The sequence below is a fragment of the Mus pahari genome, chromosome 3, assembly GCF_900095145.1.
Source record: "Mus pahari chromosome 3, PAHARI_EIJ_v1.1, whole genome shotgun sequence".
NCBI lineage: Eukaryota > Metazoa > Chordata > Mammalia > Rodentia > Muridae > Mus > Mus pahari.
In genome coordinates this window covers 53,664,347-53,674,885 of record NC_034592.1, presented here as the reverse complement: position 1 = coordinate 53,674,885, position 10,539 = coordinate 53,664,347, and the positions used below count along the sequence as shown (strand labels likewise).

Here is a 10,539-nt window from a genome sequence, read left to right as displayed (position 1 = left end):
GAAAGAAAGAAAAAGAAAGAAAGAGAAAGAAAAGAAAAGAAAAGAAAAGAAAAGAAAAGAAAAGAAAAGAAAAGAAAAGAAAAGAAAAGAAAAGAAACAAGTCATGTATGAAATGTGATATCAGTACAGAAAAACAGAGAAAACATTTCAAAAGTTAGGTCTTGTATAAGCATTGGCTATTTCTGAAGAAGTACCATGCTTAATTTACAAGTCAATGTTTGACTTGGGTTGTAGATGCTAAGGTGGTTGGGGCAAGTATTACTTCCTGTTATTGTAGGAGGTGGAAAGGATAAGAACTTGGTTAGAAAGCCAGAAGTAAAAGCCTCCGTATCAGTAAACATCACTCACTCTTCTGAGAACACAAAGGCTGAAGAAAGGCGAATTGCTCTACGCTTATGTCAGGATGACTCGCATCTTCCCGCCAGACATGGAACCTTCTAAGTAACTGGTTTACTGCTGACACAAATCCCCAGTACGATTTGCTTTTCTAAGGATTTCTAATTTATTATCAATAGGAATGAAACAGTCAATTATAGTGTAGTGCCAATTCCTATGAAAGGCTTTCCTTTTTAATTTAATTTCATTTTTTACTTATTCACTTTATCTCCCACTCACTGCCCTTCTCCCGGTTACCCCCTCCTCCCGGTTACCCCCCTCCCTTCCCTTTGTCCACTGAGTGGGTGGGGCCCCTTTTCTAATACATAAAACTATAATATCCACAATTACCTCTTCAAAATAATAAATGCTAGCATCTTATCTAAGCTTGCATATATACATATGTAATGTAAGATACTCCTTCATAATATATTTTGCATATTTTTATTTCACAAGTGAAACCTAATGTAATTGCTAATCTTTCAAAATAATGCTAGGAATACCAGTTAAAACTAAAACGTATGACACACACTTGACTCATCTCCCCTTGATTGGATAAATGAATTATTTCTGTGTCCATATTTCTCAAAGGGTCCTTTAATGACACTGTGTTGTCTCCAGTTAATTCAAATGTAGTACATATAAATGACATTCTGTTACTGTAACAAAGTGAGTTTTTAAGGCTCTTCATATACACAGTGACTGTTACTAACAATCTTCTGTTTTTCCTTAAAATATGGTTATCAGGGGCTAAAAACTCAAGATGCCGCCTGACCAAGACATCCGACATCAGTATGTACCCTGACCTCGTTGGAAGCAAAGGAAGACTGAAAGAAATTGATGCTGATTCCTAGTACTGGTGACAGGACCCGGAAAAGACCTAATCAGTTTCTCCTAAGAGCTCGGCAACCATTCGGTTCCTCTCTGTTGCTTTTGATTCTGTAAGCTACAAATTTTATATCCCCTTTCATGCCTCCTATTCCCAGAGGTAGTCGTGAGTGATTTCTGATAAAATCTAAAGAAAATGTATAAACATCAGTGCACAGACAACCTTATCAGAAGTTCAGGAGTCTCTGCACTCTGCCCCTCCGTTGTCATTTTTGATCACCCTTTATCAACAAAACAACATTCATTTAAGAACTTAGGCGTTTTGGTGAGTTTCAGAAGTGTCTCACCAGAATTTTACCTACGGTTTTATCAATAGGACATAAATGCTTTGGGGGGATTTTGTTTGTAAATTATGAAAGTGTTTTCTGCACACACTTGCTATTGTGGCATTTTAAAGTCTTTGATGATAACGCTGCTCACTGTGCTTAATTACGTTCAATGTTCCCAAAGTGAATAGTGGCATGAATCTCACACACTCTTTAAATACCTTTCAGTCCACTGGAGGAGGATAAATGGGAACTAAGGACTATACCATTGAAGAACCTTCCAGAAAACACAAGCAACCTCTATAAGGCTGGATGTTAAGTCATCATTAGTAATTTGTGCATATTAATATATCCTATTTAATTGATGTATAATTATACATAAGTCACTCAGTTTCAGAACGTTTTAGGCTAACTATTCACTTTGCGTGCTCTAATTTAGAATGCTCTATCGTCATACGTCGTCTCAGGTAATCAGCCCACTTCCCATTTCCTGTAGCTCGATATTGATGACATTTTTAGTTTGGCACAGACTTGTAATTATTTGTAATTATTATAAAATGGTGTGTTTCGCTCTCGAGTTTTTGTCTGTGGTCTTTATTCCTTCCTCCATGTTTGTTTGTCTGTCTGTTCGTGTCTGGGAATGGGTGGAGAAATTGTTATAATCTGTGATATTATTGATGAGCTGACAGGTTAACTCCTCAGTGTGATTTGTATTTGAACTCACTTGCAAATTAAATCAACTTGATATTCTAGATAGATAATAATGTTGGTGCCCTTGGGATTTAAGCAACTAACATGCCAAACAGCAAGTGCTCAACCACTTAGCTACCTCTTCAGTCTTTGCTGAATCTCAGAATCTCTGTAAACTTCATGATGCACTTTGTAATTAATGGAATAATGACGCTATATAATTCCACTTGAGCATATATGCACATAAGCACCCATATGTTTACTTACATTTACTGCAAATGTCCTTTAGTCAAGTTTTCAGTTTTAATGTCCTCTGATATTGGCTTCATATGACATACCAAGAAGAAAATTTCACATTGTTGAATAACTGAAACATTTAACATATAAGAGCTGAAGTATACGTCTGCATGTGTATGTATGTATGTATGTATGTATGTATGTATGTATGTGTGTGTGTGTACGTATGTATACCAGGGGAGAGGGATAGGGAGGGTGGGTCAAAGGAGAGGAGAAGGAGGGAAAAGAAGAGGAGAGGTCATCTGGAGGAAGAAGTACATCAGAGGTAAAATGCAGCATCCCATAAGACAGAAATAACTATTTTTAGCTCAACAAGTAATTTCAGGATTGGCCTATTTTGTACTTTAGTCAGCAAGCTTCAAAACTAAAAGGTTATCATTAGGAAATTAGGCCAAAATAGTTACTAAAAATGGTTTTAAAGATGCAGTCCATTGTTTGTTAGCTGCTGTCTCCTTTGTCATTAGATAGCTGTATTCATCCAGAGAAATGAACACTTAATACTTATATTTGACCCATGTATATACTCAGATATTGAACTATTCAAGTAATTATTGTTGCTTCCATTTTCTAGACATGAGCTCTGTGGTAATGGTCAACACTACATATTTGTTCACTGACTGCTGATGAAAGGGCAAGCCTAAGTGTCATTCATGCACAGTAGTCATGAACCCACAGCATACCTGTATATATTTAGCATGTTCTTTCCTGTCTAATACTACTGAAACTTACACATGACTGCATAGTAAGAAACTCTGCCTCTGGTATTTGTCCTTCCTGAGTCTAGGGCAGAGGGAAAGTTGCCTGAAAGTCTAGGTTCATGGGGAACTGAGTCAACTTTTGGGTCATTTATACATGCCAGGGAAATACTGGCAGTCAAAGCAAAAGCTAATGAGAATTCAGTATGAAATACAGTATATATAACTTATAAGCCATCTCTTCAGCTAGAAATTAGTCTTTTATGACAATTATTCTACTCTTCATTTCTCTGCGCAGGGTGTTTTGTGATGAAAAGGCAGGCACTAATTCTTTAAAATCCCTTCATCATTGGTTCATGTGATCCGCCCTCTGCTAGGAATTTTTGTTTTGTGGTATGTTTGATGAATTTCTGTTAATGTTCTCATTTTATAAAATTAACAGGTTAGTAGCTTTTAAACGTTTATCTGCCATAATGGCCTTACTCTAAAACATTTAAGAACAAAACCAATAAACGCTTGCCAACAATTTGGGGATTTCTCAGGGTCCCTGAAATTCATCTACCAATAACTGAATTTCAGAGACTTCAGAAAGGAAACAATTTTGGTTTAGAGATTATAGCATGTACAGAAGATACTATGAATCTATACATTAGAGTTCATATATATCTATATTCTGTAGATACAAGAACTGCTATAGTTACAAATATTTAATTACAAACTATGTAAAACCCAATAAATCTTACATGACATCTCTAAATGCATCACAATTTATCTCATATTTTGTTTCTACCATAGTATTAACCAATGTAATATTACGTTTTTAATTAAGATATATTAAGATACTATATGTATAAATTAGTAGATGCTGTCATTTCTCTTTTCCTGGCTATTTTACAAAATAGTAACCTTCAGAGTAAATGTATAGGCTGATAAACTGTTTCAAACACTGGTTCCCCTAAACCTAGCTCCACTTTTACTGACTTTAAGTAAAATGCATCCTTCTTCACAGAGGAGACTCACGGTTCCTTAGATTAAGGATCCCTGTGTTTCTCACTTTAAAACATTTGATGACTGTTTAGCTCCTATCAAACCGCTTCGCCATGAGCTTGGTTGTGCTGTATATAAACTTGAACTGACTTTCTTTTGCTTTAAAAACACTGGTTTTCTAAAATTTGCATTTGGGAAAGAAAGGAAGGGTGATGGCATTAGAAGCAGGGATGCTAAGAGTGTGGTGCTTACATATTTTTGGCTCTAGAGAGTGAACTACTAATAAGGTAATATCAGAAGGCTTTCCATATCTCGTAAACCGAGGCTAGCTAGATCACTACAGGTCAGAATGTTTTCTTGGATGATGAAAAGACATTGAGAAATAACTGTTAGCACTATACATCTTATACCAATTTCCCATCATGCTAGGTAGGGCTGCAGAGCACACTGGCAGTCTCTTTTTATGCAGCACAGCTTCTTGAGAGCATAATCTTCCCTGTGCTCTAATATGAATACATTATTTACCAACTAGTTTTTTCTCAAATTAAGCGGGGTACACTGTTCATATGGGGCAAATAATAATGGTTATTTTAGATATAAGCTAAACATTCGAAAAATAATGGGACAGAAGGAAGCACACAGAAAGTGAAATTGGAATTATAATTACATAAATACACACACACACACACATTTATGCCAAATTTTATTTGTAGTTGAACTGACTAGATAAGCAACCTAATTTTTAACTAACTAAAGACAAACTTTCCTGGAAGGTTTCCAGTTGTTTTGGCATTTATTAACAGAAAATCAAACCGTAAGCCTTTTACCGATAATAATTTTAATGGCAACATTGACATACACACACACACACACACACAAACACATCCCAATCCAGGGCCATTGATTTGTCGTGATCAACAAAGAAGAAGAATTTCTTCATTAAAATTATGCCTTTGAATCCATTACCAAATCACTCAATCCCCTTGGAAAACGTTTTATATGTAAGTTGAATTTGGGTAGTCAATACCCTTTAAAGACTATTGATATAAGTTAATTATACTAACAGTCAAATGTTTCACATGTTAATTCCTCTGAAACATATTCTGGGTTAATTCACAATATTTTTTTTTTTTTTTTTGAGCTAAGGTTCACAGTCCTCCTGCCTCAGCTTCCTGAAGGAAGGCTAAGGTTACAAGTATGTGCCAGCATGCCTGATTGAATTAAACATTTTAAGGGATAGATTGCTTGTCCTTCCATTAATTGATTGTCTTGGTGGCTCCATTTTCGCTCAAGGCCAGTGCATGCTCTTGGGGGGCCCCATACAGAGCTTCAAGACTCGAAAGCCTGGGGTTAGGCCTACTCAACACTAATTCAAGTCCTTAAGAAGGATGCATGAATCAGTGTGTGTTGGTGTAAGAGGTAACTAAATGGAAAAAGACTGAGTAAGGGTGTAGAAAATACATGTTGGTAAAAGATCAATATACAAGTTTCCTTTGTTGTTTTTCATCATGATCTATTTATCTGAAATAGCACAGAATGGCAGTTGTCTCGGTCTTTATGCCATGATAAAGTGCTAACACCTGCAACAACATTCACCCACATAGTAGGAACAAAGTACAATTTACTAAAATTTACTTGACTAAGCTGGCATCATAATCAATAACAAATTACTAAAAGGGTTGACAATATTGCCAAATGAATAATATTTATCATACAAAATGGGTTTGTAAATTTGTTTCAAATGTGTTGCAGTCACATTTCTCCTGGCTCTTGTGCTCATGTGTGTGTGTGTGTGTGTGTGTGTGTGTGTGTGTGTGTGTGTAGCACACACAAGCAAACATGCATGCATGGAAAGAGATAAGGATAGTCAAACAATGATAGGATAAAAATAACTTTCTGATTCACTACTGGTTGGGATTTGCAACTCTGCTAAAATTCTTAGTTTTAGAAAAAGAATGACTTCATCCCCCCCCCAGAAAAAGAATTTTCTACAAGATAATTCCTTTGATCACATTTTATGAATACATTCTTATTTTGATTATTTAACATACATGCTCTGTTTCATAAGTTAATGAGGACCTATTACACTGTTTGTCATACAAACCGTGACCTTTTTAGAAGAATTAATCAGTAAACGCTAAAATTAAAATTTGGTAGATGTCCAAGAGAGAATTTGGTGGCTTGGAGATTTGACAACTTGACCTTTAGTGGAGTTAGTAAAATTTGTCTAGAATACAAGGCAGGCTAAGCTCATAGGCTTCCTTGAAGCAAAGCATGCCATAATTGAAGTAAATTTGAAGACGTGGAAGAACATGAATTGCTCATAGAAACTAGCAGCTACTCCACCCATTGCTACCAACAAAAGGTGCTGTCTCCTCCTCCCTACACTTATGGCCAGTGTCACAGTGCTTGCACATAAGCATGCTTCTACTTTTATTCTAATTTATGGACATGCGCATCACTCTCTGAGCTTTAATATATTTACTCTCATTGTTCATAAAATTTATTTCTCCAAAAGGAATTCTTTTTCAAAGTAGAAACACCACTTTAAAAGGCCATCATAAAATAAGTATATTAGTCTACTCGAAGACTTGTAACTTACTCTTATATATATATTACTTATTACATATATATATATATATATATATATATATATATATTACTTAGAAGTTACTTGATAACAACATGAAAAGTGCTTTATTAATGCGATTCTTCCAAGAAGTTCCATCTTTAATATTGGATGCTATTGCTTAATTGCTTTGGATTTAAGTTTCTTTGGAATTATTTATCAATAATGTGTACCACATTTTAAACTTAGTACCTTCATACTAAGCAATCAGGGACAAAGGCATGTTTTTGTCAGCCCACAGATTTGAGTAAAAAAAAAAATTTCCACAAACCAAAAACAACCATTTGGAATGTTAATAACATCCATAAAGTCCTGAATGTTGCAATAATTTACAAGTAGTTATAATTTTTTTAAAAATAATCACCTGGAGGCAGGTGAATCTTGAATACAAATCTAACAACACACACCTTAAATATATCAGAAAAAGAGGCTTTGGAGCCAGAAGTCATGAATGTCAAAAACAAATATTCAGTAGCAATTTCTAATAAAGCTTCAGAAATAAAATCAACATCACTGCCACTTTATGAGAAGTTGCTCATCTCTTTTTAGAATAACGTAGTTAGGCTTTGCAAACTACAAAGATGGGCTTTTGAACAGCTCCCTCCTTGCTGCCCACACTATTCCTCTGGGGTGCCATACTTTCGTTTTCACTGTTCAAGCAAACCAGAAATGAGCCCAAGCAAAGCTGTTTCTGAGTCTAGCAGTTGTTGTTGTTGTTGTTGTTGTTGTTGTTGTTGTTGTTGTTGTGTTCTATGAAATTTGTCCAGTAGTCGGACAACAGATTCCCCCCATTTTAAAGGATAACCCAAGCTTCAAACAGGGAAAGTGGTGTAGGCAGTTCAAGCTCCAGATCCCGGTGTTGAGCCAGTTTTTGGTTTTCCCAACCCTGCCAGCCAGGGGAGCTGCCCTCCCCACCTCAACAGCTTCCTGCAATCCCATCTCCAGTCAGTCTTTCCCAGTCTGAGCCTGAGAGGGGAAAGTGCCTTGGTGCTGAAATATTTCACGAAGTTTCAAAAGGAGAGATCCTAGAGAAAAGTCTCTAACATTAAGTTCGTGCGTCCTGAACAGGGATGGGGGAATCACTGTCCTGAGCAGCGAGATCTGGGCTCAGCCTGAGAGCACTACCCAGAAATAGCAGAGCATAATTGTCTTCTGCGGAAAGGGTTGCAGGGTACGCGGAACTTGAAATGGCTTTACAATACGGAACGTGTGAGAAAATAAAAGAACAAAAACAAAAATCAGCATATGTCCTGGAAGAAGCTGGGTATAAAAGCCTGGCTCCCTTTAAATTAGCGTGTTCCAAGTCTGGTAGCCTAGACCCCAGCAGGCTTGAAGTTTCTGACTGCGCAGCCGCTCTCCCAGTATCTGTCCCAGGACACACCAGTTCCAAACACCATGACACACCTGTCAAGGCTTCGAGGGAGGAAGTGCCTGCTCCAAGACATTCCTCCAATGCCCACACTAGCACCACTCCACCTCTGCCCATTTGTCCAGTTTGCGACCACCTGAGCCCAAAGGCGAAATCCTCTGGAATCTGCGCCCCTGAAAAGTGAACTGAGCCTCCCACGCAGGGTTTCTGCCACCTATAAGTGGCCAGTCCCCAAGTCTAGCCTCTGGCCCTCGCCCCTTATCAACTTCTCTTTGCTTCAGCAAGGCAGATCAACCAGTACTTTCTGCTCCAAAGTCCCTGGCATAAAGTGAGACTTTAGGGAGCCTGGGTGAATGCGCTTCTCCCCTAGCGCGCTAGACCCAAGGGCTCCTTTTCATTAAGGCAATAAAGTTCAATTTGCCGGGCTCCTTCTGTGCCAGAGGAGACTTTTCAATGCACCGAGTTCTCCCTCCCAGCGCGCTCAAAACATCCTGTTCATTCCATTCCAGCCCGGATCCTTGAAGGACATCAGTCCACATAAAGGGGACCTACTCCTCTCCTTTCAAAGTGCCCCAAACCTCGTGCGTGTGCGCGCGCGCACACATACCCACTCTCTCACACACACAATGCCATCCACGCGCTGTCAAAGTCTGTCACTGCCTAAGCCAGAAGGAAGGAGCTGAAGCCGCACCGGCGCGAGCATCAGCCTTGCCAGGCAGCAGAACTCGCTGTCTAGGTCCCAAACATCCTTGTCCGGATGCTCCGGCCACTGGGCGCTTGTAAGCACCCCAAGATTACAAAGCGGTCTGGAGAGCCGCACCTTACCCGCGGGACGCGCCGTCTCTAGCCGTTCTGCTGGCCGGCGGGCCACGGGGACGCTGCAGCTGGGGTCCCGAAGATGCTTATTCTCCGCTGCCGCTGCCCGGATCCCTGGCGCCAGCATCACTTCTCCCCCGCCTCCGCCTCCTCGTGCTCAGCTCGCGCGCCCGCCCCTCCCGGCGGCCTCCTGCAAGCCCCGCGGTGCTGGCAGCGCGCGGTGGACGGCGGCGGAGGCGGCGGTGGCGCCCGCGCGGGCTCGCTCAGCTGCACCAGCCGAGCAGCCGCGGCGGCAGCCGAAGCACCGGAGCCGGGTTGCGCTTCCCCGGCGACGGCTCTGGCCTCGGCGACTGACAACGCCCGGCAGCCAATCGCCGCCTCGCCCCGCGCGGCGGGGGGAGACCAATCAGAGCGGAAGGCCCAAGGTTTGCCTCCGCCTTTGCTCAGCAGGCTTGTTTCCGGGAGAGGATGCTGCTGGGGTGTGGGATGGAGGGGGAGGCAGGGCTGGGGCGACGGGTGGGGGACTCGGGCCCCGGAGCCCAAGACACGGGGAAGAAACCCGGCCCATTGTGGGCCCCGGGCGCTTTCTGTCTACCCGCGAACAGCATCTTGGCGTGACCCGACACTCCGGTTAACTGTCCCCAGAGCCTTGGCACCGAGGTTCAGTGTCCTGGCATCACTATGCAGAGGTTTAGGGACCCGAGTAGAAGCGGCACTACTGGAGAGTGAATCCCTGGAGGTGGTCGCCGCCTTGACGGAAGCAAGCAAAGTCACCAGACAGCGCCCCCGTCCTTCTAGGTTTGGCAGTTGAAAAGTGGTACCTCCACTAGTGATCGGCCTAGAGGTGCCCAGGCTAGGAAGGAGATACATTGAGGAACGTTTTCAAAGTTCCTTGCAGAGTGGACCTTTCTTGTTTGCTCTCCATATAAACGTCAACCCCGCAGAACAACCACCACGGGAAAATGACCAAAAAAAACCAAAGGAAACCAGACAGTAACAGTTTAAGCATGCTAGTTAATTACCTAGCTCTTGCACGTTGGTTTTATTTACTCTTATGGGCAGCATCAAGTCTAACTGATCCAAGATGTTTTGCTTTAAGAGTTCCTGTGTGAATGTGACTGAGCATTAAGTGACATTGTCTGACAGGAAACGAAAACAGAAACCGTTCTTGCCTGTCCTAATCTTTCCCTCAAACGCTAATAATCCTTCCTTGTAGAGTATTTTAATTTTCCAGTGCAGTTATGCCAAAATCGCCATCAAAACAGCCCAGAGGACTACTTAAAAGCTTCCACACTTAATTTCTAGAAACAAGGAAAACCAAATTAAAAATGTTTACACAAAGGCTTGATCCTTGTTCTCCAATGCAGATAGTAAAAGTCACCTCAAAATGCTTTTTGTGAGTGTTCAAAAAACAAAAAACAAACAAACAAAAAAAACCATAGCTACATCATTTTCTAGTAAAATGACTTGAAACACAGTGTGGTCCTTTTTATTTCTATGCTGTTATTCATTTTGCTAGTTATTAAG

The 10,539-nt window shown here is 40.6% G+C and overlaps 1 protein-coding gene across 5 annotated transcripts in view; it reads right to left on the bottom strand.

The window, feature by feature from the left end:
• Positions 1-9,328, bottom strand: part of B3galt1 (beta-1,3-galactosyltransferase 1) — a 548,045-nt gene extending 538,717 nt beyond the window's left edge. For 4 of the 5 annotated variants that reach the window (XM_029536529.1, XM_029536527.1, XM_029536535.1 and 1 more), the window contains exon 1: positions 9,022-9,328. The gene's annotated coding sequence lies outside the window, so the exon portion shown is untranslated. Of the gene's footprint in view, positions 1-9,016 lie in introns of all 5 variants that reach the window. The other variant, XM_029536530.1, reaches the window with a different exon arrangement.
• Positions 9,329-10,539: the final 1,211 nt, after the last annotated feature.